General features: G+C 45.1%; 21 non-coding genes across 21 annotated transcripts; all 21 read right to left on the bottom strand.

The window, feature by feature from the left end:
• Positions 1-321: 321 nt before the first annotated feature.
• LOC114440630 (U1 spliceosomal RNA) lies at positions 322-486 on the bottom strand. The gene has a single exon (XR_003671168.1). It is a non-coding gene; the product is annotated as a U1 spliceosomal RNA (small nuclear RNA).
• An 807-nt stretch (positions 487-1,293) lies between these two features.
• On the bottom strand, positions 1,294-1,484 carry LOC114440643 (U2 spliceosomal RNA). The gene has a single exon (XR_003671180.1). It is a non-coding gene; the product is annotated as a U2 spliceosomal RNA (small nuclear RNA).
• Positions 1,485-1,840: 356 nt separating this feature from the next.
• Positions 1,841-2,005, bottom strand: LOC114440628 (U1 spliceosomal RNA). The gene has a single exon (XR_003671166.1). It is a non-coding gene; the product is annotated as a U1 spliceosomal RNA (small nuclear RNA).
• Positions 2,006-2,811: 806 nt separating this feature from the next.
• Positions 2,812-3,002, bottom strand: LOC114440635 (U2 spliceosomal RNA). Its single transcript, XR_003671172.1, has one exon. It is a non-coding gene; the product is annotated as a U2 spliceosomal RNA (small nuclear RNA).
• A 324-nt stretch (positions 3,003-3,326) lies between these two features.
• On the bottom strand, positions 3,327-3,491 carry LOC114440629 (U1 spliceosomal RNA). Its single transcript, XR_003671167.1, has one exon. It is a non-coding gene; the product is annotated as a U1 spliceosomal RNA (small nuclear RNA).
• Positions 3,492-4,298: 807 nt separating this feature from the next.
• On the bottom strand, positions 4,299-4,489 carry LOC114440639 (U2 spliceosomal RNA). Its single transcript, XR_003671176.1, has one exon. It is a non-coding gene; the product is annotated as a U2 spliceosomal RNA (small nuclear RNA).
• Positions 4,490-8,198: 3,709 nt separating this feature from the next.
• LOC114440627 (U1 spliceosomal RNA) lies at positions 8,199-8,363 on the bottom strand. The gene has a single exon (XR_003671165.1). It is a non-coding gene; the product is annotated as a U1 spliceosomal RNA (small nuclear RNA).
• Positions 8,364-9,169: 806 nt separating this feature from the next.
• On the bottom strand, positions 9,170-9,360 carry LOC114440638 (U2 spliceosomal RNA). Its single transcript, XR_003671175.1, has one exon. It is a non-coding gene; the product is annotated as a U2 spliceosomal RNA (small nuclear RNA).
• Positions 9,361-13,069: 3,709 nt separating this feature from the next.
• Positions 13,070-13,234, bottom strand: LOC114440626 (U1 spliceosomal RNA). Its single transcript, XR_003671164.1, has one exon. It is a non-coding gene; the product is annotated as a U1 spliceosomal RNA (small nuclear RNA).
• Positions 13,235-14,040: 806 nt separating this feature from the next.
• Positions 14,041-14,231, bottom strand: LOC114440641 (U2 spliceosomal RNA). The gene has a single exon (XR_003671178.1). It is a non-coding gene; the product is annotated as a U2 spliceosomal RNA (small nuclear RNA).
• A 356-nt stretch (positions 14,232-14,587) lies between these two features.
• On the bottom strand, positions 14,588-14,752 carry LOC114440631 (U1 spliceosomal RNA). Its single transcript, XR_003671169.1, has one exon. It is a non-coding gene; the product is annotated as a U1 spliceosomal RNA (small nuclear RNA).
• Positions 14,753-15,558: 806 nt separating this feature from the next.
• Positions 15,559-15,749, bottom strand: LOC114440642 (U2 spliceosomal RNA). Its single transcript, XR_003671179.1, has one exon. It is a non-coding gene; the product is annotated as a U2 spliceosomal RNA (small nuclear RNA).
• Positions 15,750-16,105: 356 nt separating this feature from the next.
• LOC114440625 (U1 spliceosomal RNA) lies at positions 16,106-16,270 on the bottom strand. The gene has a single exon (XR_003671163.1). It is a non-coding gene; the product is annotated as a U1 spliceosomal RNA (small nuclear RNA).
• Positions 16,271-17,075: 805 nt separating this feature from the next.
• LOC114440633 (U2 spliceosomal RNA) lies at positions 17,076-17,266 on the bottom strand. The gene has a single exon (XR_003671171.1). It is a non-coding gene; the product is annotated as a U2 spliceosomal RNA (small nuclear RNA).
• Positions 17,267-17,590: 324 nt separating this feature from the next.
• LOC114440666 (U1 spliceosomal RNA) lies at positions 17,591-17,755 on the bottom strand. Its single transcript, XR_003671201.1, has one exon. It is a non-coding gene; the product is annotated as a U1 spliceosomal RNA (small nuclear RNA).
• Positions 17,756-18,561: 806 nt separating this feature from the next.
• On the bottom strand, positions 18,562-18,752 carry LOC114440637 (U2 spliceosomal RNA). The gene has a single exon (XR_003671174.1). It is a non-coding gene; the product is annotated as a U2 spliceosomal RNA (small nuclear RNA).
• Positions 18,753-22,461: 3,709 nt separating this feature from the next.
• On the bottom strand, positions 22,462-22,626 carry LOC114440659 (U1 spliceosomal RNA). Its single transcript, XR_003671195.1, has one exon. It is a non-coding gene; the product is annotated as a U1 spliceosomal RNA (small nuclear RNA).
• An 806-nt stretch (positions 22,627-23,432) lies between these two features.
• LOC114440640 (U2 spliceosomal RNA) lies at positions 23,433-23,623 on the bottom strand. The gene has a single exon (XR_003671177.1). It is a non-coding gene; the product is annotated as a U2 spliceosomal RNA (small nuclear RNA).
• Positions 23,624-23,979: 356 nt separating this feature from the next.
• LOC114440647 (U1 spliceosomal RNA) lies at positions 23,980-24,144 on the bottom strand. Its single transcript, XR_003671184.1, has one exon. It is a non-coding gene; the product is annotated as a U1 spliceosomal RNA (small nuclear RNA).
• An 806-nt stretch (positions 24,145-24,950) lies between these two features.
• Positions 24,951-25,141, bottom strand: LOC114440632 (U2 spliceosomal RNA). The gene has a single exon (XR_003671170.1). It is a non-coding gene; the product is annotated as a U2 spliceosomal RNA (small nuclear RNA).
• Positions 25,142-25,497: 356 nt separating this feature from the next.
• Positions 25,498-25,662, bottom strand: LOC114440636 (U1 spliceosomal RNA). The gene has a single exon (XR_003671173.1). It is a non-coding gene; the product is annotated as a U1 spliceosomal RNA (small nuclear RNA).
• Between the last annotated feature and the right edge of the window lie 534 nt (positions 25,663-26,196).

The raw sequence follows: 26,196 nt of genomic DNA, 5'->3' as shown, positions 1-26,196 counted from the left end.
GGCGCCGTCTCTCTCACTGATGGTTCCGAAGACGAACAGCGACTCCGATTTTAGCTTTCAGCTAGAAACTGCCCTTCTACAACTTGACTAAAGGGCCCAACACAAATCAAAGTGAAAAACTAAATTATAATGCAGTCAGCAAATCTTTAATCCACACATGAGGCCTAGAGAAAAGAATAGGAGTGCAAATTTCATGCTGAACAAACCACTAGGAGTGCAAATTTCATGCTGAACAAACCACTGGAAGGTGCTGCGAGAGAGCACCAGGTAAACACACACGCACACAGAGAGCTGCTTGTTCATTTTCATTAAACACGTTATGAAGAGAGAGCGCGAACGCAGTCCCCCACTACCAGAAATTATGCAGTCAAGATTCCCACATTTGGGGAATTCGCAGGGGTCAGCACAACCTAGAGTGCAATGGCTGAGCCTCGCCCTGGGTGAACCACCTTCTTGATCATGGTATCTCCCCTGCCAGGTAAGTATGAGTTGGGCACGTCACAAACAGGGGAGCCTTTCACACAGATGCCCCCCTGAACAATGGTACCTGACAATCTACAAACCATCAAAACCACACACACACAGCTCAGGCTGCATCTTCATAGACTGTCATTATAGAGTAACTAGGTTTTGGCACAAATGCCAGTCAAGATTAACTGTTTATTTGGAGCACACACCCTGCACTTTCCATCATACTTTAACGTTCTGATTACCCCTACAAGTCTTTCTATCCTTACAAAAAAAAGACTAAAGAAATCTGCCAGCAAATCCAGGTGAAACAAAGCTGTATGACAATATCAAGACAGAAGACTATCTGATGTACATGTGACATTCAGAGGAAGGAATATAACAGCAAATTGTTTTCTCCTCACAGTACAATCACTTCCTTTTTTTTGTCTAAATCTTGCTTAGCCATCTGGCTTTTCTGCTGCTGCCACCTGCTGGTGTGGAGTGTGAACTACGCTTCATACACAATACAGTTCCATAACAGGGAAGATTTCTTGCAGGTCTGTCATGTTTATCATACTTCTTTGTACAGTAATGTACACATTTTGTTCCCTAAAAGGTTGCTTATTGTTCATTTCCTAATTTCTATTTTATTTATTAAGTATTTATATGTTTGCACACGCCCCAGAGCTCATCCTGAAGCCACATCTCCCTTTCACACAGAAGCTCATTTTTCCTGGTCACTGAAGATGAGAGTTGGGTGCTTCGTGTTTCAAGGAGAGCAGCATCCACGCATGTCAAACTACTACGGTAAATCTTCTCCGTGTATTTTTCTACAGCAAAAGGAGGGGGTGCACCATTCCTGGAAGTACTGCAATACCAGGTTGATGCGTGGAGTGGACGGAGCAAGCCCCAATTCCATCTCCCTTGTCCAAAAAGCAATTTAATATATGGTCCCCGGGTAGGGGACGTATCGGATATTAAACTGATAAGAACAGATACTACACTTGATCTTAGCCAAAAGGCCGAGAAGCGATGCCACGCTGGGGCCAGAGGAAAGCGAGCCATGCACGGCGCCGTCTCTCTCGCTGATGGTTCCGAAGACGAACAGCGACTCCAATTTTAGCTTTCAGCTAGAAACTGCCCTTCTACAACTTGATTAAAGGGCCCAACACAAATCAAAGTGAAAAACTAAATTATAATGCAGTCAGCAAATCTTTAATCCACACATGAGGCCTAGAGAAAAGAATAGGAGTGCAAATTTCATGCTGAACAAACCACTAGGAGTGCAAATTTCATGCTAAACAAACCACTGGAAGGTGCTGCGAGAGAGCACCAGGTAAACACACACGCACACAGAGAGCTGCTTGTTCATTTTCATTAAACACGTTATGAGGGGAGAGCGCGAACGCAGTCCCCCACTACCAGAAATTATGCAGTCGAGATTCCCACATTTGGGGAATTCGCAGGGGTCAGCACAACCTAGAGTGCAATGGCTGAGCCTCGCCCTGGGTGAACCACCTTCTTGATCATGGTATCTCCCCTGCCAGGTAAGTATGAGTTGGGCACGTCACAAACAGGGGAGCCTTTCACACAGATGCCCCCCTGAACAATGGTACCTGACAATCTACAAACCATCAAAACCACACACACACAGCTCAGGCTGCATCTTCATAGACTGTCATTATAGAGTAACTAGGTTTTGGCACAAATGCCAGTCAAGATTAACTGTTTATTTGGAGCACACACCCTGCACTTTCCATCATACTTTAACATTCAGATAACCCCTACAAGTCTTTCTATCCTTACAAAAAAAAGACTAAAGAAATCTGCCAGCAAATCCAGGTGAAACAAAGCTGTATGACAATATCAAGACAGAAGACTATCTGATATACATGTGACATTCAGAGGAAGGAATATAACAGCAAATTGTTTTCTCCTCACAGTACAATCACTTCCTTTTTTTGTCTAAATCTTGCTTAGCCATCTGGCTTTTCTGCTGCTGCCACCCGCTGGTGCGGAGTGTGAACTACGCTTCATACACAATACAGTTCCATAACAGGGAAGATTTCTTGCAGGTCTGTCATGTTTATCATACTTCTTTGTACAGTAATGTACACATTTTGTTCCCTAAAAGGTTGCTTATTGTTCATTTCCTAATTTCTATTTTATTTATTAAGTATTTATATGTTTGCACACGCCCCAGAGCTCATCCTGAAGCCACATCTCCCTTTCACACAGAAGCTCATTTTTCCTGGTCACTGAAGATGAGAGTTGGGTGCTTCGTGTTTCAAGGAGAGCAGCATCCACACATGTCAAACTACTACGGTAAATCTTCTCCGTGTATTTTTATACAGCAAAAGGAGGGGGTGCACCATTCCTGGAAGTACTGCAATACCAGGTTGATGCGCGGAGTGGACGGAGCAAGCCCCTATTCCATCTCCCTTGTCCAAAAAGCAATTTAATATATGGTCCCCGGGTAGGGGACGTATCAGATATTAAACTGATAAGAACAGATACTACACTTGATCTTAGCCAAAAGGCCGAGAAGCGATGCCACGCTGGGGCCAGAGGAAAGCGAGCCATGCACGGCGCCGTCTCTCTCACTGATGGTTCCGAAGACGAACAGCGACTCCGATTTTAGCTTTCAGCTAGAAACTGCCCTTCTACAACTTGACTAAAGGGCCCAACACAAATCAAAGTGAAAAACTAAATTATAATGCAGTCAGCAAATCTTTAATCCACACATGAGGCCTAGAGAAAAGAATAGGAGTGCAAATTTCATGCTAAACAAACCACTGGAAGGTGCTGCGAGAGAGCACCAGGTAAACACACACGCACACAGAGAGCTGCTTGTTCATTTTCATTAAACACGTTATGAGGGGAGAGCGCGAACGCAGTACCCCACTACCAGAAATTATGCAGTCGAGATTCCCACATTTGGGGAATTCGCAGGGGTCAGCACAACCTAGAGTGCAATGGCTGAGCCTCGCCCTGGGTGAACCACCTTCTTGATCATGGTATCTCCCCTGCCAGGTAAGTATGAGTTGGGCACGTCACAAACAGGGGAGCCTTTCACACAGATGCCCCCCTGAACAATGGTACCTGACAATCTACAAACCATCAAAACCACACACACACAGCTCAGGCTGCATCTTCATAGACTGTCATTATAGAGTAACTAGGTTTTGGCACAAATGCCAGTCAAGATTAACTGTTTATTTGGAGCACACACCCTGCACTTTCCATCATACTTTAACATTCAGATTACCCCTACAAGTCTTTCTATCCTTACAAAAAAAAGACTAAAGAAATCTGCCAGCAAATCCAGGTGAAACAAAGCTGTATGACAATATCAAGACAGAAGACTATCTGATATACATGTGACATTCAGAGGAAGGAATATAACAGCAAATTGTTTTCTCCTCACAGTACAATCACTTCCTTTTTTTTGTCTAAATCTTGCTTAGCCATCTGGCTTTTCTGCTGCTGCCACCTGCTGGTGCGGAGTGTGAACTACGCTTCATACACAATACAGTTCCATAACAGGGAAGATTTCTTGCAGGTCTGTCATGTTTATCATACTTCTTTGTACAGTAATGTACACATTTTGTTCCCTAAAAGGTTGCTTATTGTTCATTTCCTAATTTCTATTTTATTTATTAAGTATTTATATGTTTGCACACGCCCCAGAGCTCATCCTGAAGCCACATCTCCCTTTCACACAGAAGCTCATTTTTCCTGGTCACTGAAGATGAGAGTTGGGTGCTTCGTGTTTCAAGGAGAGCAGCATCCACGCATGTCAAACTACTACGGTAAATCTTCTCCGTGTATTTTTCTACAGCAAAAGGAGGGGGTGCACCATTCCTGGAAGTACTGCAATACCAGGTTGATGCGTGGAGTGGACGGAGCAAGCCCCTATTCCATCTCCCTTGTCGAAAAAGCAATTTAATATATGGTCCCCGGGTAGGGGACGTATCAGATATTAAACTGATAAGAACAGATACTACACTTGATCTTAGCCAAAAGGCCGAGAAGCGATGCCACGCTGGGGCCAGAGGAAAGCGAGCCATGCACGGCGCCGTCTCTCTCACTGATGGTTCCGAAGACGAACAGCGACTCCGATTTTAGCTTTCAGCTAGAAACTGCCCTTCTATTCAATTCAATTCAATTCAGTTTTATTTATATAGCGCATATTACAATCAGACATTGTCTCAAAGCGCTTCACAGGAACCCCCCTAAGAGCACTGTGGCAAGGAAAAACTCCCTTTAAGAGGAAGAAACCTTGAGCAGGACCCGTCAACTTAAGGGGGAACCAGTCCTGCTGCTAGTCAGAGAGGATGAGGGAGAGAGAGAGAGAGAGAGAGAGAGAGAGGATGAAGGAGAAAGAGAGAGAGGGAGAGAGGAGCAAACATGATACAAACATGATACAGTACAGAGCAAACATGACAGCAAGATGAAACAGTGATTATATTGTAATAGATATCTATATATATCGTCGGTCCATAAGTAGGAATAGTAATTTGATAGTAAAGATGAGCAGCAGGGGCTAGTGAAGTCGATGAGCACAGGAGAGACTGCAGGTCAGTATGCAGGTCTTGAGACCTGCAAAGAGAGAGAGCGAGAGCGAGGCACAGAACTACAAGGAAGACAGTTAACACAGATTATGAGACGATATTACCCAGTATGATCCAGACTAAGGAGAGTGGAGGAGAGGTCAGAGGGTGTTCAGAGGATCGTGTTTGTGCCCCCCGACAACGTAGAGCAAGAGAGACTTCACGGGCCGGACTGCAGGTCATCATCCAGGTCTTGAGACCAGTGTGAGCCAGACTAAGGAGAGAAAAGGAGAGGTTAGAGGGTGAGAGGGAAACTGCTCAGTGGATCATGTTTGTGCCCCCCGACAACGTAGGCCTAGAGCAGCATAGCTGTGCTACACACTAGGTCTAAGGCTAACTGTACGCCTTACTAAACAGAAAAGTTTTAAGTCTAGTCTTAAAGGTGGAGGCAGTGTCTGCCTCTCGGACCCAGATTGGTAACTGGTTCCATAATAGCGGTGCCTGATAGCTGAAAGCTCGTCCTCCCATTCTACTTCTATGAATCCTAGGAACTACTAGTAAACCTGCACTCAGAGATCTGAGTGTCCTATTAGGAACATATGGTACAATCAGGTCCTGCAGATACAACGGAGCAAGTCCATGAAGAGCCTTGTAGGTTAGAAGAAGGATCTTGAAGTGTATTCTTGAGTCCACTGGGAGCCAGTGAAGAGACGCCAGGACAGGAGAGATATGATCCCTTTGGCTGCTTCCTGTCAGAACTCTAGCTGCTGCGTTCTGGATCAGCTGCAGACTGTTGATGGAGTAATGTGGACATCCTGACAATAAAGAGTTGCAGTAGTCCAGTCTTGAAGTGACAAAAGCATGGATGAGCTTTTCAGCATCACTCTGAGAGAGGATGCTCCTGATCTTAGTAATATTACGCAGGTGAAAGAAAGCGGTCCTGGAGACCTGCTTAATATGAGAGACAAACGACATGTCTTGATCAAAGATAACTCCAAGGTTCCTCACAGTCGTACTGGAGGCCAGAGTAATTCCATCCAGGGAGAGAGTATTATCTGATAAACTAGTTCTGAGATGTTTCGGTCCAAAAACAATGACCTCAGTCTTGTCCGAGTTTAATAGTAAAAAGTTGGAGGACATCCAGTCCTTTATGTCCTTTAGACACGCCTGTAGTCTGACTAGCGGCTCCGTTTCTTCAGGCTTCATGGATAAATACAGCTGGGTATCATCAGCATAACAATGAAAGTTTATGCCGTGCTTCTGGATGATGTATCCTAGAGGGAGCATGTAGAGGGTGAACAGGATCGGTCCGAGCACAGAACCCTGTGGAACACCGTGGTTAACCCTTGTACCTGTGGAAGACACATCGTTAGTGTGAACAAAATGAAATCTGTCAGATAAATATGATTTAAACCAGCGCAGTGCTGTTCCTGTAATCCTGATCTCGTGTTCCAATCTGTGTAGCAGGATGCGATGGTCTACGGTGTCGAAGGCAGCACTGAGATCCAGTAGAACGAGTACAGAGACGAGACCCCGGTCCGATGCCATGAGGAGGTCATTGGTGACTTTAAGCAGTGCTGTTTCTGTGCTGTGATGGGCTCTGAAACCAGACTGGAAAGCATCAAACAGACTGTTACTACACAGGTGGTCGTTTAGCTGACTTACAACAGCTCTTTCGAGTAGTTTGGAGATAAAGGTGAGGTTGGAGATCGGTCTGTAGTTTCCTAGGACGTCCGGGTCCAGTGAAGGTTTTTTAAGTATCGGAATGATCACAGCAGTTTTAAAAGCCTGTGGTACATATCCTGTTTCCAGAGACAAGTTGATCTGTCCTAATATAGAGTCTCCGATCAGAGGAATAGCATCCTTGAGGAGCTGTGAAGGGATCGGATCCAGAAGACAGGTAGTAGGTTTAGACTTGCTGATGCTGGTGGTCAGCTCAGGGAGGCCGATGGGCGCGAAGCAGTCCAGAGTTAGATCAGGATCCATTTCCAGAAGTGGCGGTGTATCCTCAGCGGTCACAGAGAGATTGTGGTTGATTTGTCCTCTAATAGTGGTGATTTTATCAGTGAAGAAGCTCATGAAGTCTTCACTACTAAGAGCTGCAGGAATGCGAGGCTCCACAGAGCTGTGGCTCTTTGTCAGCCTGGCCACGGCGTTAAAGAGAAAGCGCGGGTTGTTCTTGTTTTCTTCTATTAGTGATGAATAGTAGGCTGTCCTGGCTTTACGAAGGGCCTTCTTATACGTCAGCAGACTGTCTCTCCAGATCCTCCGGGAGTCATCTGATTTAGAGGACTGCCACATCCTCTCCATCCTACGTGTAATCCGTTTCAGTGATCGGATATTTGAGTTGTACCACGGAGCTAGCCTCTTCTGGTTTGTAGTTTTCTTCTTCTTCAGTGGAGCAATCCTGTTTAAGACTGAGTGTAGTGTGTCTGCAGTGTTGTTGACAAAGCGGTCCAGCTCTGCAGGAGTAACATTTAAGTTGGTACCCCCGTCAGTACTTGGGACTGTGGGGAGTACTGGTAGGATTGCTGTCCTAAACTGCTTTACGGCGTCTTCAGACAGACATCTGCTGTAGTAGACCTTTTCCTCAGGTGCTGGTAGGTCTGAAAGAGAGAAGTCAAAAGTTATTAATGAGTGATCTGAAAGAACAGGATTTTGAGACCACACTAGCAGGTTCTCAGCTTCCAGGCCGTAGGTGAGAACCAGGTCGAGGGTGTGACTGTGACAGTGTGTGGGTTCATTTACTAACTGAGAGAACCCAACTGAATCCAAGAGTGAGTTGAAGGCAATCTTCAGACTGTCGGAGTCGACGTCCATATGAATGTTAAAGTCACCCACTATAATGACTTTATCTGTGCTAAGCACTAAACTTGATAAGAAGTCTGAAAACTCCAGCAGGAACTCTGAATAAGCAGCAGCAGGTGGACGATACACTACGACGGCCCTTCTACAACTTGACTAAAGGGCCCAACACAAATCAAAGTGAAAAACTAAATTATAATGCAGTCAGCAAATCTTTAATCCACACATGAGGCCTAGAGAAAAGAATAGGAGTGCAAATTTCATGCTGAACAAACCACTAGGAGTGCAAATTTCATGCTAAACAAACCACTGGAAGGTGCTGCGAGAGAGCACCAGGTAAACACACACGCACACAGAGAGCTGCTTGTTCATTTTCATTAAACACGTTATGAGGGGAGAGCGCGAACGCAGTCCCCCACTACCAGAAATTATGCAGTCGAGATTCCCACATTTGGGGAATTCGCAGGGGTCAGCACAACCTAGAGTGCAATGGCTGAGCCTCGCCCTGGGTGAACCACCTTCTTGATCATGGTATCTCCCCTGCCAGGTAAGTATGAGTTGGGCACGTCACAAACAGGGGAGCCTTTCACACAGATGCCCCCCTGAACAATGGTACCTGACAATCTACAAACCATCAAAACCACACACACACAGCTCAGGCTGCATCTTCATAGACTGTCATTATAGAGTAACTAGGTTTTGGCACAAATGCCAGTCAAGATTAACTGTTTATTTGGAGCACACACCCTGCACTTTCCATCATACTTTAACATTCAGATTACCCCTACAAGTCTTTCTATCCTTACAAAAAAAAGACTAAAGAAATCTGCCAGCAAATCCAGGTGAAACAAAGCTGTATGACAATATCAAGACAGAAGACTATCTGATATACATGTGACATTCAGAGGAAGGAATATAACAGCAAATTGTTTTCTCCTCACAGTACAATCACTTCCTTTTTTTGTCTAAATCTTGCTTAGCCATCTGGCTTTTCTGCTGCTGCCACCTGCTGGTGCGGAGTGTGAACTACGCTTCATACACAATACAGTTCCATAACAGGGAAGATTTCTTGCAGGTCTGTCATGTTTATCATACTTCTTTGTACAGTAATGTACACATTTTGTTCCCTAAAAGGTTGCTTATTGTTCATTTCCTAATTTCTATTTTATTTATTAAGTATTTATATGTTTGCACACGCCCCAGAGCTCATCCTGAAGCCACATCTCCCTTTCACACAGAAGCTCATTTTTCCTGGTCACTGAAGATGAGAGTTGGGTGCTTCGTGTTTCAAGGAGAGCAGCATCCACGCATGTCAAACTACTACGGTAAATCTTCTCCGTGTATTTTTCTACAGCAAAAGGAGGGGGTGCACCATTCCTGGAAGTACTGCAATACCAGGTTGATGCGTGGAGTGGACGGAGCAAGCCCCTATTCCATCTCCCTTGTCGAAAAAGCAATTTAATATATGGTCCCCGGGTAGGGGACGTATCAGATATTAAACTGATAAGAACAGATACTACACTTGATCTTAGCCAAAAGGCCGAGAAGCGATGCCACGCTGGGGCCAGAGGAAAGCGAGCCATGCACGGCGCCGTCTCTCTCACTGATGGTTCCGAAGACGAACAGCGACTCCGATTTTAGCTTTCAGCTAGAAACTGCCCTTCTATTCAATTCAATTCAATTCAGTTTTATTTATATAGCGCATATTACAATCAGACATTGTCTCAAAGCGCTTCACAGGAACCCCCCTAAGAGCACTGTGGCAAGGAAAAACTCCCTTTAAGAGGAAGAAACCTTGAGCAGGACCCGTCAACTTAAGGGGGAACCAGTCCTGCTGCTAGTCAGAGAGGATGAGGGAGAGAGAGAGAGAGAGAGAGAGAGAGAGGATGAAGGAGAAAGAGAGAGAGGGAGAGAGGAGCAAACATGATACAAACATGATACAGTACAGAGCAAACATGACAGCAAGATGAAACAGTGATTATATTGTAATAGATATCTATATATATCGTCGGTCCATAAGTAGGAATAGTAATTTGATAGTAAAGATGAGCAGCAGGGGCTAGTGAAGTCGATGAGCACAGGAGAGACTGCAGGTCAGTATGCAGGTCTTGAGACCTGCAAAGAGAGAGAGCGAGAGCGAGGCACAGAACTACAAGGAAGACAGTTAACACAGATTATGAGACGATATTACCCAGTATGATCCAGACTAAGGAGAGTGGAGGAGAGGTCAGAGGGTGTTCAGAGGATCGTGTTTGTGCCCCCCGACAACGTAGAGCAAGAGAGACTTCACGGGCCGGACTGCAGGTCATCATCCAGGTCTTGAGACCAGTGTGAGCCAGACTAAGGAGAGAAAAGGAGAGGTTAGAGGGTGAGAGGGAAACTGCTCAGTGGATCATGTTTGTGCCCCCCGACAACGTAGGCCTAGAGCAGCATAGCTGTGGTACACACTAGGTCTAAGGCTAACTGTACGCCTTACTAAACAGAAAAGTTTTAAGTCTAGTCTTAAAGGTGGAGGCAGTGTCTGCCTCTCGGACCCAGATTGGTAACTGGTTCCATAATAGCGGTGCCTGATAGCTGAAAGCTCGTCCTCCCATTCTACTTCTATGAATCCTAGGAACTACTAGTAAACCTGCACTCAGAGATCTGAGTGTCCTATTAGGAACATATGGTACAATCAGGTCCTGCAGATACAACGGAGCAAGTCCATGAAGAGCCTTGTAGGTTAGAAGAAGGATCTTGAAGTGTATTCTTGAGTCCACTGGGAGCCAGTGAAGAGACGCTAGGACAGGAGAGATATGATCCCTTTGGCTGCTTCCTGTCAGAACTCTAGCTGCTGCGTTCTGGATCAGCTGCAGACTGTTGATGGAGTAATGTGGACATCCTGACAATAAAGAGTTGCAGTAGTCCAGTCTTGAAGTGACAAAAGCATGGATGAGCTTTTCAGCATCACTCTGAGAGAGGATGCTCCTGATCTTAGTAATATTACGCAGGTGAAAGAAAGCGGTCCTGGAGACCTGCTTAATATGAGAGACAAACGACATGTCTTGATCAAAGATAACTCCAAGGTTCCTCACAGTCGTACTGGAGGCCAGAGTAATTCCATCCAGGGAGAGAGTATTATCTGATAAACTAGTTCTGAGATGTTTCGGTCCAAAAACAATGACCTCAGTCTTGTCCGAGTTTAATAGTAAAAAGTTGGAGGACATCCAGTCCTTTATGTCCTTTAGACACGCCTGTAGTCTGACTAGCGGCTCCGTTTCTTCAGGCTTCATGGATAAATACAGCTGGGTATCATCAGCATAACAATGAAAGTTTATGCCGTGCTTCTGGATGATGTATCCTAGAGGGAGCATGTAGAGGGTGAACAGGATCGGTCCGAGCACAGAACCCTGTGGAACACCGTGGTTAACCCTTGTACCTGTGGAAGACACATCGTTAGTGTGAACAAAATGAAATCTGTCAGATAAATATGATTTAAACCAGCGCAGTGCTGTTCCTGTAATCCTGATCTCGTGTTCCAATCTGTGTAGCAGGATGCGATGGTCTACGGTGTCGAAGGCAGCACTGAGATCCAGTAGAACGAGTACAGAGACGAGACCCCGGTCCGATGCCATGAGGAGGTCATTGGTGACTTTAAGCAGTGCTGTTTCTGTGCTGTGATGGGCTCTGAAACCAGACTGGAAAGCATCAAACAGACTGTTACTACACAGGTGGTCGTTTAGCTGACTTACAACAGCTCTTTCGAGTAGTTTGGAGATAAAGGTGAGGTTGGAGATCGGTCTGTAGTTTCCTAGGACGTCCGGGTCCAGTGAAGGTTTTTTAAGTATCGGAATGATCACAGCAGTTTTAAAAGCCTGTGGTACATATCCTGTTTCCAGAGACAAGTTGATCTGTCCTAATATAGAGTCTCCGATCAGAGGAATAGCATCCTTGAGGAGCTGTGAAGGGATCGGATCCAGAAGACAGGTAGTAGGTTTAGACTTGCTGATGCTGGTGGTCAGCTCAGGGAGGCCGATGGGCGCGAAGCAGTCCAGAGTTAGATCAGGATCCATTTCCAGAAGTGGCGGTGTATCCTCAGCGGTCACAGAGAGATTGTGGTTGATTTGTCCTCTAATAGTGGTGATTTTATCAGTGAAGAAGCTCATGAAGTCTTCACTACTAAGAGCTGCAGGAATGCGAGGCTCCACAGAGCTGTGGCTCTTTGTCAGCCTGGCCACGGCGTTAAAGAGAAAGCGCGGGTTGTTCTTGTTTTCTTCTATTAGTGATGAATAGTAGGCTGTCCTGGCTTTACGAAGGGCCTTCTTATACGTCAGCAGACTGTCTCTCCAGATCCTCCGGGAGTCATCTGATTTAGAGGACTGCCACATCCTCTCCATCCTACGTGTAATCCGTTTCAGTGATCGGATATTTGAGTTGTACCACGGAGCTAGCCTCTTCTGGTTTGTAGTTTTCTTCTTCTTCAGTGGAGCAATCCTGTTTAAGACTGAGTGTAGTGTGTCTGCAGTGTTGTTGACAAAGCGGTCCAGCTCTGCAGGAGTAACATTTAAGTTGGTACCCCCGTCAGTACTTGGGACTGTGGGGAGTACTGGTAGGATTGCTGTCCTAAACTGCTTTACGGCGTCTTCAGACAGACATCTGCTGTAGTAGACCTTTTCCTCAGGTGCTGGTAGGTCTGAAAGAGAGAAGTCAAAAGTTATTAATGAGTGATCTGAAAGAACAGGATTTTGAGACCACACTAGCAGGTTCTCAGCTTCCAGGCCGTAGGTGAGAACCAGGTCGAGGGTGTGACTGTGACAGTGTGTGGGTTCATTTACTAACTGAGAGAACCCAACTGAATCCAAGAGTGAGTTGAAGGCAATCTTCAGACTGTCGGAGTCGACGTCCATATGAATGTTAAAGTCACCCACTATAATGACTTTATCTGTGCTAAGCACTAAACTTGATAAGAAGTCTGAAAACTCCAGCAGGAACTCTGAATAAGCAGCAGCAGGTGGACGATACACTACGACGGCCCTTCTACAACTTGACTAAAGGGCCCAACACAAATCAAAGTGAAAAACTAAATTATAATGCAGTCAGCAAATCTTTAATCCACACATGAGGCCTAGAGAAAAGAATAGGAGTGCAAATTTCATGCTGAACAAACCACTAGGAGTGCAAATTTCATGCTAAACAAACCACTGGAAGGTGCTGCGAGAGAGCACCAGGTAAACACACACGCACACAGAGAGCTGCTTGTTCATTTTCATTAAACACGTTATGAGGGGAGAGCGCGAACGCAGTCCCCCACTACCAGAAATTATGCAGTCGAGATTCCCACATTTGGGGAATTCGCAGGGGTCAGCACAACCTAGAGTGCAATGGCTGAGCCTCGCCCTGGGTGAACCACCTTCTTGATCATGGTATCTCCCCTGCCAGGTAAGTATGAGTTGGGCACGTCACAAACAGGGGAGCCTTTCACACAGATGCCCCCCTGAACAATGGTACCTGACAATCTACAAACCATCAAAACCACACACACACAGCTCAGGCTGCATCTTCATAGACTGTCATTATAGAGTAACTAGGTTTTGGCACAAATGCCAGTCAAGATTAACTGTTTATTTGGAGCACACACCCTGCACTTTCCATCATACTTTAACATTCAGATTACCCCTACAAGTCTTTCTATCCTTACAAAAAAAAGACTAAAGAAATCTGCCAGCAAATCCAGGTGAAACAAAGCTGTATGACAATATCAAGACAGAAGACTATCTGATATACATGTGACATTCAGAGGAAGGAATATAACAGCAAATTGTTTTCTCCTCTCAGTACAATCACTTCCTTTTTTTGTCTAAATCTTGCTTAGCCATCTGGCTTTTCTGCTGCTGCCACCTGCTGGTGCGGAGTGTGAACTACGCTTCATACACAATACAGTTCCATAACAGGGAAGATTTCTTGCAGGTCTGTCATGTTTATCATACTTCTTTGTACAGTAATGTACACATTTTGTTCCCTAAAAGGTTGCTTATTGTTCATTTCCTAATTTCTATTTTATTTATTAAGTATTTATATGTTTGCACACGCCCCAGAGCTCATCCTGAAGCCACATCTCCCTTTCACACAGAAGCTCATTTTTCCTGGTCACTGAAGATGAGAGTTGGGTGCTTCGTGTTTCAAGGAGAGCAGCATCCACGCATGTCAAACTACTACGGTAAATCTTCTCCGTGTATTTTTCTACAGCAAAAGGAGGGGGTGCACCATTCCTGGAAGTACTGCAATACCAGGTTGATGCGTGGAGTGGACGGAGCAAGCCTCTATTCCATCTCCCTTGTCCAAAAAGCAATTTAATATATGGTCCCCGGGTAGGGGACGTATCAGATATTAAACTGATAAGAACAGATACTACACTTGATCTTAGCCAAAAGGCCGAGAAGCGATGCCACGCTGGGGCCAGAGGAAAGCGAGCCATGCACGGCGCCGTCTCTCTCACTGATGGTTCCGAAGACGAACAGCGACTCCGATTTTAGCTTTCAGCTAGAAACTGCCCTTCTACAACTTGACTAAAGGGCCCAACACAAATCAAAGTGAAAAACTAAATTATAATGCAGTCAGCAAATCTTTAATCCACACATGAGGCCTAGAGAAAAGAATAGGAGTGCAAATTTCAAGCTGAACAAACCACTAGGAGTGCAAATTTCATGCTAAACAAACCACTGGAAGGTGCTGCGAGAGAGCACCAGGTAAACACACACGCACACAGAGAGCTGCTTGTTCATTTTCATTAAACACGTTATGAGGGGAGAGCGCGAACGCAGTCCACCACTACCAGAAATTATGCAGTCGAGATTGCCACATTTGGGGAATTCGCAGGGGTCAGCACAACCTAGAGTGCAATGGCTGAGCCTCGCCCTGGGTGAACCACCTTCTTGATCATGGTATCTCCCCTGCCAGGTAAGTATGAGTTGGGCACGTCACAAACAGGGGAGCCTTTCACACAGATGCCCCCCTGAACAATGGTACCTGACAATCTACAAACCATCAAAACCACACACACACAGCTCAGGCTGCATCTTCATAGACTGTCATTATAGAGTAACTAGGTTTTGGCACAAATGCCAGTCAAGATTAACTGTTTATTTGGAGCACACACCCTGCACTTTCCATCATACGTTAACATTCAGATTACCCCTACAAGTCTTTCTATCCTTACAAAAAAAAGACTAAAGAAATCTGCCAGCAAATCCAGGTGAAACAAAGCTGTATGACAATATCAAGACAGAAGACTATCTGATATACATGTGACATTCAGAGGAAGGAATATAACAGCAAATTGTTTTCTCCTCTCAGTACAATCACTTCCTTTTTTTGTCTAAATCTTGCTTAGCCATCTGGCTTTTCTGCTGCTGCCACCTGCTGGTGCGGAGTGTGAACTACGCTTCATACACAATACAGTTCCATAACAGGGAAGATTTCTTGCAGGTCTGTCATGTTTATCATACTTCTTTGTACAGTAATGTACACATTTTGTTCCCTAAAAGGTTGCTTATTGTTCATTTCCTAATTTCTATTTTATTTATTAAGTATTTATATGTTTGCACACGCCCCAGAGCTCATCCTGAAGCCACATCTCCCTTTCACAAAGAAGCTCATTTTTCCTGGTCACTGAAGATGAGAGTTGGGTGCTTCGTGTTTCAAGGAGAGCAGCATCCACGCATGTCAAACTACTACGGTAAATCTTCTCCGTGTATTTTTCTACAGCAAAAGGAGGGGGTGCACCATTCCTGGAAGTACTGCAATACCAGGTTGATGCGTGGAGTGGACGGAGCAAGCCCCAATTCCATCTCCCTTGTCCAAAAAGCAATTTAATATATGGTCCCCGGGTAGGGGACGTATCGGATATTAAACTGATAAGAACAGATACTACACTTGATCTTAGCCAAAAGGCCGAGAAGCGATGCCACGCTGGGGCCAGAGGAAAGCGAGCCATGCACGGCGCCGTCTCTCTCGCTGATGGTTCCGAAGACGAACAGCGACTCCAATTTTAGCTTTCAGCTAGAAACTGCCCTTCTACAACTTGATTAAAGGGCCCAACACAAATCAAAGTGAAAAACTAAATTATAATGCAGTCAGCAAATCTTTAATCCACACATGAGGCCTAGAGAAAAGAATAGGAGTGCAAATTTCATGCTGAACAAACCACTAGGAGTGCAAATTTCATGCTAAACAAACCACTGGAAGGTGCTGCGAGAGAGCACCAGGTAAACACACACGCACACAGAGAGCTGCTTGTTCATTTTCATTAAACACGTTATGAGGGGAGAGCGCGAACGCAGTCCCCCACTACCAGAAATTATGCAGTCGAGATTCCCACATTTGGGGAATTCGCAGGGGTCAGCACAACCTAGAGTGCAATGGCTGAGCCTCGCCCTGGGTGAACCACCTTCTTGATCATGGTATCTCCCCTGCCAGGTAAGTATGAGTTGGGCACGTCACAAACAGGGGAGCCTTTCACACAGATGCCCCCCTGAACAATGGTACCTGACAATCTACAAACCATCAAAACCACACACACACAGCTCAGGCTGCATCTTCATAGACTGTCATTATAGAGTAACTAGGTTTTGGCACAAATGCCAGTCAAGATTAACTGTTTATTTGGAGCACACACCCTGCACTTTCCATCATACTTTAACATTCAGATAACCCCTACAAGTCTTTCTATCCTTACAAAAAAAGACTAAAGAAATCTGCCAGCAAATCCAGGTGAAACAAAGCTGTATGACAATATCAAGACAGAAGACTATCTGATATACATGTGACATTCAGAGGAAGGAATATAACAGCAAATTGTTTTCTCCTCACAGTACAATCACTTCCTTTTTTTGTCTAAATCTTGCTTAGCCATCTGGCTTTTCTGCTGCTGCCACCCGCTGGTGCGGAGTGTGAACTACGCTTCATACACAATACAGTTCCATAACAGGGAAGATTTCTTGCAGGTCTGTCATGTTTATCATACTTCTTTGTACAGTAATGTACACATTTTGTTCCCTAAAAGGTTGCTTATTGTTCATTTCCTAATTTCTATTTTATTTATTAAGTATTTATATGTTTGCACACGCCCCAGAGCTCATCCTGAAGCCACATCTCCCTTTCACACAGAAGCTCATTTTTCCTGGTCACTGAAGATGAGAGTTGGGTGCTTCGTGTTTCAAGGAGAGCAGCATCCACACATGTCAAACTACTACGGTAAATCTTCTCCGTGTATTTTTATACAGCAAAAGGAGGGGGTGCACCATTCCTGGAAGTACTGCAATACCAGGTTGATGCGCGGAGTGGACGGAGCAAGCCCCTATTCCATCTCCCTTGTCCAAAAAGCAATTTAATATATGGTCCCCGGGTAGGGGACGTATCAGATATTAAACTGATAAGAACAGATACTACACTTGATCTTAGCCAAAAGGCCGAGAAGCGATGCCACGCTGGGGCCAGAGGAAAGCGAGCCATGCACGGCGCCGTCTCTCTCACTGATGGTTCCGAAGACGAACAGCGACTCCGATTTTAGCTTTCAGCTAGAAACTGCCCTTCTACAACTTGACTAAAGGGCCCAACACAAATCAAAGTGAAAAACTAAATTATAATGCAGTCAGCAAATCTTTAATCCACACATGAGGCCTAGAGAAAAGAATAGGAGTGCAAATTTCATGCTAAACAAACCACTGGAAGGTGCTGCGAGAGAGCACCAGGTAAACACACACGCACACAGAGAGCTGCTTGTTCATTTTCATTAAACACGTTATGAGGGGAGAGCGCGAACGCAGTCCCCCACTACCAGAAATTATGCAGTCGAGATTCCCACATTTGGGGAATTCGCAGGGGTCAGCACAACCTAGAGTGCAATGGCTGAGCCTCGCCCTGGGTGAACCACCTTCTTGATCATGGTATCTCCCCTGCCAGGTAAGTATGAGTTGGGCACGTCACAAACAGGGGAGCCTTTCACACAGATGCCCCCCTGAACAATGGTACCTGACAATCTACAAACCATCAAAACCACACACACACAGCTCAGGCTGCATCTTCATAGACTGTCATTATAGAGTAACTAGGTTTTGGCACAAATGCCAGTCAAGATTAACTGTTTATTTGGAGCACACACCCTGCACTTTCCATCATACTTTAACATTCAGATTACCCCTACAAGTCTTTCTATCCTTACAAAAAAAAGACTAAAGAAATCTGCCAGCAAATCCAGGTGAAACAAAGCTGTATGACAATATCAAGACAGAAGACTATCTGATATACATGTGACATTCAGAGGAAGGAATATAACAGCAAATTGTTTTCTCCTCACAGTACAATCACTTCCTTTTTTTGTCTAAATCTTGCTTAGCCATCTGGCTTTTCTGCTGCTGCCACCTGCTGGTGCGGAGTGTGAACTACGCTTCATACACAATACAGTTCCATAACAGGGAAGATTTCTTGCAGGTCTGTCATGTTTATCATACTTCTTTGTACAGTAATGTACACATTTTGTTCCCTAAAAGGTTGCTTATTGTTCATTTCCTAATTTCTATTTTATTTATTAAGTATTTATATGTTTGCACACGCCCCAGAGCTCATCCTGAAGCCACATCTCCCTTTCACACAGAAGCTCATTTTTCCTGGTCACTGAAGATGAGAGTTGGGTGCTTCGTGTTTCAAGGAGAGCAGCATCCACGCATGTCAAACTACTACGGTAAATCTTCTCCGTGTATTTTTCTACAGCAAAAGGAGGGGGTGCACCATTCCTGGAAGTACTGCAATACCAGGTTGATGCGTGGAGTGGACGGAGCAAGCCCCTATTCCATCTCCCTTGTCGAAAAAGCAATTTAATATATGGTCCCCGGGTAGGGGACGTATCAGATATTAAACTGATAAGAACAGATACTACACTTGATCTTAGCCAAAAGGCCGAGAAGCGATGCCACGCTGGGGCCAGAGGAAAGCGAGCCATGCACGGCGCCGTCTCTCTCACTGATGGTTCCGAAGACGAACAGCGACTCCGATTTTAGCTTTCAGCTAGAAACTGCCCTTCTATTCAATTCAATTCAATTCAGTTTTATTTATATAGCGCATATTACAATCAGACATTGTCTCAAAGCGCTTCACAGGAACCCCCCTAAGAGCACTGTGGCAAGGAAAAACTCCCTTTAAGAGGAAGAAACCTTGAGCAGGACCCGTCAACTTAAGGGGGAACCAGTCCTGCTGCTAGTCAGAGAGGATGAGGGAGAGAGAGAGAGAGAGAGAGAGAGAGAGGATGAAGGAGAAAGAGAGAGAGGGAGAGAGGAGCAAACATGATACAAACATGATACAGTACAGAGCAAACATGACAGCAAGATGAAACAGTGATTATATTGTAATAGATATCTATATATATCGTCGGTCCATAAGTAGGAATAGTAATTTGATAGTAAAGATGAGCAGCAGGGGCTAGTGAAGTCGATGAGCACAGGAGAGACTGCAGGTCAGTATGCAGGTCTTGAGACCTGCAAAGAGAGAGAGCGAGAGCGAGGCACAGAACTACAAGGAAGACAGTTAACACAGATTATGAGACGATATTACCCAGTATGATCCAGACTAAGGAGAGTGGAGGAGAGGTCAGAGGGTGTTCAGAGGATCGTGTTTGTGCCCCCCGACAACGTAGAGCAAGAGAGACTTCACGGGCCGGACTGCAGGTCATCATCCAGGTCTTGAGACCAGTGTGAGCCAGACTAAGGAGAGAAAAGGAGAGGTTAGAGGGTGAGAGGGAAACTGCTCAGTGGATCATGTTTGTGCCCCCCGACAACGTAGGCCTAGAGCAGCATAGCTGTGGTACACACTAGGTCTAAGGCTAACTGTACGCCTTACTAAACAGAAAAGTTTTAAGTCTAGTCTTAAAGGTGGAGGCAGTGTCTGCCTCTCGGACCCAGATTGGTAACTGGTTCCATAATAGCGGTGCCTGATAGCTGAAAGCTCGTCCTCCCATTCTACTTCTATGAATCCTAGGAACTACTAGTAAACCTGCACTCAGAGATCTGAGTGTCCTATTAGGAACATATGGTACAATCAGGTCCTGCAGATACAACGGAGCAAGTCCATGAAGAGCCTTGTAGGTTAGAAGAAGGATCTTGAAGTGTATTCTTGAGTCCACTGGGAGCCAGTGAAGAGACGCTAGGACAGGAGAGATATGATCCCTTTGGCTGCTTCCTGTCAGAACTCTAGCTGCTGCGTTCTGGATCAGCTGCAGACTGTTGATGGAGTAATGTGGACATCCTGACAATAAAGAGTTGCAGTAGTCCAGTCTTGAAGTGACAAAAGCATGGATGAGCTTTTCAGCATCACTCTGAGAGAGGATGCTCCTGATCTTAGTAATATTACGCAGGTGAAAGAAAGCGGTCCTGGAGACCTGCTTAATATGAGAGACAAACGACATGTCTTGATCAAAGATAACTCCAAGGTTCCTCACAGTCGTACTGGAGGCCAGAGTAATTCCATCCAGGGAGAGAGTATTATCTGATAAACTAGTTCTGAGATGTTTCGGTCCAAAAACAATGACCTCAGTCTTGTCCGAGTTTAATAGTAAAAAGTTGGAGGACATCCAGTCCTTTATGTCCTTTAGACACGCCTGTAGTCTGACTAGCGGCTCCGTTTCTTCAGGCTTCATGGATAAATACAGCTGGGTATCATCAGCATAACAATGAAAGTTTATGCCGTGCTTCTGGATGATGTATCCTAGAGGGAGCATGTAGAGGGTGAACAGGATCGGTCCGAGCACAGAACCCTGTGGAACACCGTGGTTAACCCTTGTACCTGTGGAAGACACATCGTTAGTGTGAACAAAATGAAATCTGTCAGATAAATATGATTTAAACCAGCGCAGTGCTGTTCCTGTAATCCTGATCTCGTGTTCCAATCTGTGTAGCAGGATGCGATGGTCTACGGTGTCGAAGGCAGCACTGAGATCCAGTAGAACGAGTACAGAGACGAGACCCCGGTCCGATGCCATGAGGAGGTCATTGGTGACTTTAAGCAGTGCTGTTTCTGTGCTGTGATGGGCTCTGAAACCAGACTGGAAAGCATCAAACAGACTGTTACTACACAGGTGGTCGTTTAGCTGACTTACAACAGCTCTTTCGAGTAGTTTGGAGATAAAGGTGAGGTTGGAGATCGGTCTGTAGTTTCCTAGGACGTCCGGGTCCAGTGAAGGTTTTTTAAGTATCGGAATGATCACAGCAGTTTTAAAAGCCTGTGGTACATATCCTGTTTCCAGAGACAAGTTGATCTGTCCTAATATAGAGTCTCCGATCAGAGGAATAGCATCCTTGAGGAGCTGTGAAGGGATCGGATCCAGAAGACAGGTAGTAGGTTTAGACTTGCTGATGCTGGTGGTCAGCTCAGGGAGGCCGATGGGCGCGAAGCAGTCCAGAGTTAGATCAGGATCCATTTCCAGAAGTGGCGGTGTATCCTCAGCGGTCACAGAGAGATTGTGGTTGATTTGTCCTCTAATAGTGGTGATTTTATCAGTGAAGAAGCTCATGAAGTCTTCACTACTAAGAGCTGCAGGAATGCGAGGCTCCACAGAGCTGTGGCTCTTTGTCAGCCTGGCCACGGCGTTAAAGAGAAAGCGCGGGTTGTTCTTGTTTTCTTCTATTAGTGATGAATAGTAGGCTGTCCTGGCTTTACGAAGGGCCTTCTTATACGTCAGCAGACTGTCTCTCCAGATCCTCCGGGAGTCATCTGATTTAGAGGACTGCCACATCCTCTCCATCCTACGTGTAATCCGTTTCAGTGATCGGATATTTGAGTTGTACCACGGAGCTAGCCTCTTCTGGTTTGTAGTTTTCTTCTTCTTCAGTGGAGCAATCCTGTTTAAGACTGAGTGTAGTGTGTCTGCAGTGTTGTTGACAAAGCGGTCCAGCTCTGCAGGAGTAACATTTAAGTTGGTACCCCCGTCAGTACTTGGGACTGTGGGGAGTACTGGTAGGATTGCTGTCCTAAACTGCTTTACGGCGTCTTCAGACAGACATCTGCTGTAGTAGACCTTTTCCTCAGGTGCTGGTAGGTCTGAAAGAGAGAAGTCAAAAGTTATTAATGAGTGATCTGAAAGAACAGGATTTTGAGACCACACTAGCAGGTTCTCAGCTTCCAGGCCGTAGGTGAGAACCAGGTCGAGGGTGTGACTGTGACAGTGTGTGGGTTCATTTACTAACTGAGAGAACCCAACTGAATCCAAGAGTGAGTTGAAGGCAATCTTCAGACTGTCGGAGTCGACGTCCATATGAATGTTAAAGTCACCCACTATAATGACTTTATCTGTGCTAAGCACTAAACTTGATAAGAAGTCTGAAAACTCCAGCAGGAACTCTGAATAAGCAGCAGCAGGTGGACGATACACTACGACGGCCCTTCTACAACTTGACTAAAGGGCCCAACACAAATCAAAGTGAAAAACTAAATTATAATGCAGTCAGCAAATCTTTAATCCACACATGAGGCCTAGAGAAAAGAATAGGAGTGCAAATTTCATGCTGAACAAACCACTAGGAGTGCAAATTTCATGCTAAACAAACCACTGGAAGGTGCTGCGAGAGAGCACCAGGTAAACACACACGCACACAGAGAGCTGCTTGTTCATTTTCATTAAACACGTTATGAGGGGAGAGCGCGAACGCAGTCCCCCACTACCAGAAATTATGCAGTCGAGATTCCCACATTTGGGGAATTCGCAGGGGTCAGCACAACCTAGAGTGCAATGGCTGAGCCTCGCCCTGGGTGAACCACCTTCTTGATCATGGTATCTCCCCTGCCAGGTAAGTATGAGTTGGGCACGTCACAAACAGGGGAGCCTTTCACACAGATGCCCCCCTGAACAATGGTACCTGACAATCTACAAACCATCAAAACCACACACACACAGCTCAGGCTGCATCTTCATAGACTGTCATTATAGAGTAACTAGGTTTTGGCACAAATGCCAGTCAAGATTAACTGTTTATTTGGAGCACACACCCTGCACTTTCCATCATACTTTAACATTCAGATTACCCCTACAAGTCTTTCTATCCTTACAAAAAAAAGACTAAAGAAATCTGCCAGCAAATCCAGGTGAAACAAAGCTGTATGACAATATCAAGACAGAAGACTATCTGATATACATGTGACATTCAGAGGAAGGAATATAACAGCAAATTGTTTTCTCCTCTCAGTACAATCACTTCCTTTTTTTGTCTAAATCTTGCTTAGCCATCTGGCTTTTCTGCTGCTGCCACCTGCTGGTGCGGAGTGTGAACTACGCTTCATACACAATACAGTTCCATAACAGGGAAGATTTCTTGCAGGTCTGTCATGTTTATCATACTTCTTTGTACAGTAATGTACACATTTTGTTCCCTAAAAGGTTGCTTATTGTTCATTTCCTAATTTCTATTTTATTTATTAAGTATTTATATGTTTGCACACGCCCCAGAGCTCATCCTGAAGCCACATCTCCCTTTCACACAGAAGCTCATTTTTCCTGGTCACTGAAGATGAGAGTTGGGTGCTTCGTGTTTCAAGGAGAGCAGCATCCACGCATGTCAAACTACTACGGTAAATCTTCTCCGTGTATTTTTCTACAGCAAAAGGAGGGGGTGCACCATTCCTGGAAGTACTGCAATACCAGGTTGATGCGTGGAGTGGACGGAGCAAGCCTCTATTCCATCTCCCTTGTCCAAAAAGCAATTTAATATATGGTCCCCGGGTAGGGGACGTATCAGATATTAAACTGATAAGAACAGATACTACACTTGATCTTAGCCAAAAGGCCGAGAAGCGATGCCACGCTGGGGCCAGAGGAAAGCGAGCCATGCACGGCGCCGTCTCTCTCACTGATGGTTCCGAAGACGAACAGCGACTCCGATTTTAGCTTTCAGCTAGAAACTGCCCTTCTACAACTTGACTAAAGGGCCCAACACAAATCAAAGTGAAAAACTAAATTATAATGCAGTCAGCAAATCTTTAATCCACACATGAGGCCTAGAGAAAAGAATAGGAGTGCAAATTTCAAGCTGAACAAACCACTAGGAGTGCAAATTTCATGCTAAACAAACCACTGGAAGGTGCTGCGAGAGAGCACCAGGTAAACACACACGCACACAGAGAGCTGCTTGTTCATTTTCATTAAACACGTTATGAGGGGAGAGCGCGAACGCAGTCCCCCACTACCAGAAATTATGCAGTCGAGATTCCCACATTTGGGGAATTCGCAGGGGTCAGCACAACCTAGAGTGCAATGGCTGAGCCTCGCCCTGGGTGAACCACCTTCTTGATCATGGTATCTCCCCTGCCAGGTAAGTATGAGTTGGGCACGTCACAAACAGGGGAGCCTTTCACACAGATGCCCCCCTGAACAATGGTACCTGACAATCTACAAACCATCAAAACCACACACACACAGCTCAGGCTGCATCTTCATAGACTGTCATTATAGAGTAACTAGGTTTTGGCACAAATGCCAGTCAAGATTAACTGTTTATTTGGAGCACACACCCTGCACTTTCCATCATACGTTAACATTCAGATTACCCCTACAAGTCTTTCTATCCTTACAAAAAAAAGACTAAAGAAATCTGCCAGCAAATCCAGGTGAAACAAAGCTGTATGACAATATCAAGACAGAAGACTATCTGATATACATGTGACATTCAGAGGAAGGAATATAACAGCAAATTGTTTTCTCCTCTCAGTACAATCACTTCCTTTTTTTGTCTAAATCTTGCTTAGCCATCTGGCTTTTCTGCTGCTGCCACCTGCTGGTGCGGAGTGTGAACTACGCTTCATACACAATACAGTTCCATAACAGGGAAGATTTCTTGCAGGTCTGTCATGTTTATCATACTTCTTTGTACAGTAATGTACACATTTTGTTCCCTAAAAGGTTGCTTATTGTTCATTTCCTAATTTCTATTTTATTTATTAAGTATTTATATGTTTGCACACGCCCCAGAGCTCATCCTGAAGCCACATCTCCCTTTCACAAAGAAGCTCATTTTTCCTGGTCACTGAAGATGAGAGTTGGGTGCTTCGTGTTTCAAGGAGAGCAGCATCCACGCATGTCAAACTACTACGGTAAATCTTCTCCGTGTATTTTTCTACAGCAAAAGGAGGGGGTGCACCATTCCTGGAAGTACTGCAATACCAGGTTGATGCGTGGAGTGGACGGAGCAAGCCCCTATTCCATCTCCCTTGTCCAAAAAGCAATTTAATATATGGTCCCCGGGTAGGGGACGTATCAGATATTAAACTGATAAGAACAGATACTACACTTGATCTTAGCCAAAAGGCCGAGAAGCGATGCCACGCTGGGGCCAGAGGAAAGCGAGCCATGCACGGCGCCGTCTCTCTCACTGATGGTTCCGAAGACGAACAGCGACTCCGATTTTAGCTTTCAGCTAGAAACTGCCCTTCTACAACTTGACTAAAGGGCCCAACACAAATCAAAGTGAAAAACTAAATTATAATGCAGTCAGCAAATCTTTAATCCACACATGAGGCCTAGAGAAAAGAATAGGAGTGCAAATTTCAAGCTCAACAAACCACTAGGAGTGCAAATTTCATGCTAAACAAACCACTGGAAGGTGCTGCGAGAGAGCACCAGGTAAACACACACGCACACAGAGAGCTGCTTGTTCATTTTCATTAAACACGTTATGAGGGGAGAGCGCGAACGCAGTCCCCCACTACCAGAAATTATGCAGTCGAGATTCCCACATTTGGGGAATTCGCAGGGGTCAGCACAACCTAGAGTGCAATGGCTGAGCCTCGCCCTGGGTGAACCACCTTCTTGATCATGGTATCTCCCCTGCCAGGTAAGTATGAGTTGGGCACGTCACAAACAGGGGAGCCTTTCACACAGATGCCCCCCTGAACAATGGTACCTGACAATCTACAAACCATCAAAACCACACACACACAGCTCAGGCTGCATCTTCATAGACTGTCATTATAGAGTAACTAGGTTTTGGCACAAATGCCAGTCAAGATTAACTGTTTATTTGGAGCACACACCCTGCACTTTCCATCATACTTTAACATTCAGATTACCCCTACAAGTCTTTCTATCCTTACAAAAAAAAGACTAAAGAAATCTGCCAGCAAATCCAGGTGAAACAAAGCTGTATGACAATATCAAGACAGAAGACTATCTGATATACATGTGACATTCAGAGGAAGGAATATAACAGCAAATTGTTTTCTCCTCACAGTACAATCACTTCCTTTTTTTGTCTAAATCTTGCTTAGCCATCTGGCTTTTCTGCTGCTGCCACCTGCTGGTGCGGAGTGTGAACTACGCTTCATACACAATACAGTTCCATAACAGGGAAGATTTCTTGCAGGTCTGTCATGTTTA

This window comes from Parambassis ranga, chromosome 8 (assembly GCF_900634625.1).
Source record: "Parambassis ranga chromosome 8, fParRan2.1, whole genome shotgun sequence".
NCBI classification, from domain to species: domain Eukaryota; kingdom Metazoa; phylum Chordata; class Actinopteri; family Ambassidae; genus Parambassis; species Parambassis ranga.
Note: the sequence above shows the minus strand (reverse complement) of the source record. Positions and strands in the feature narration are given on the sequence as shown.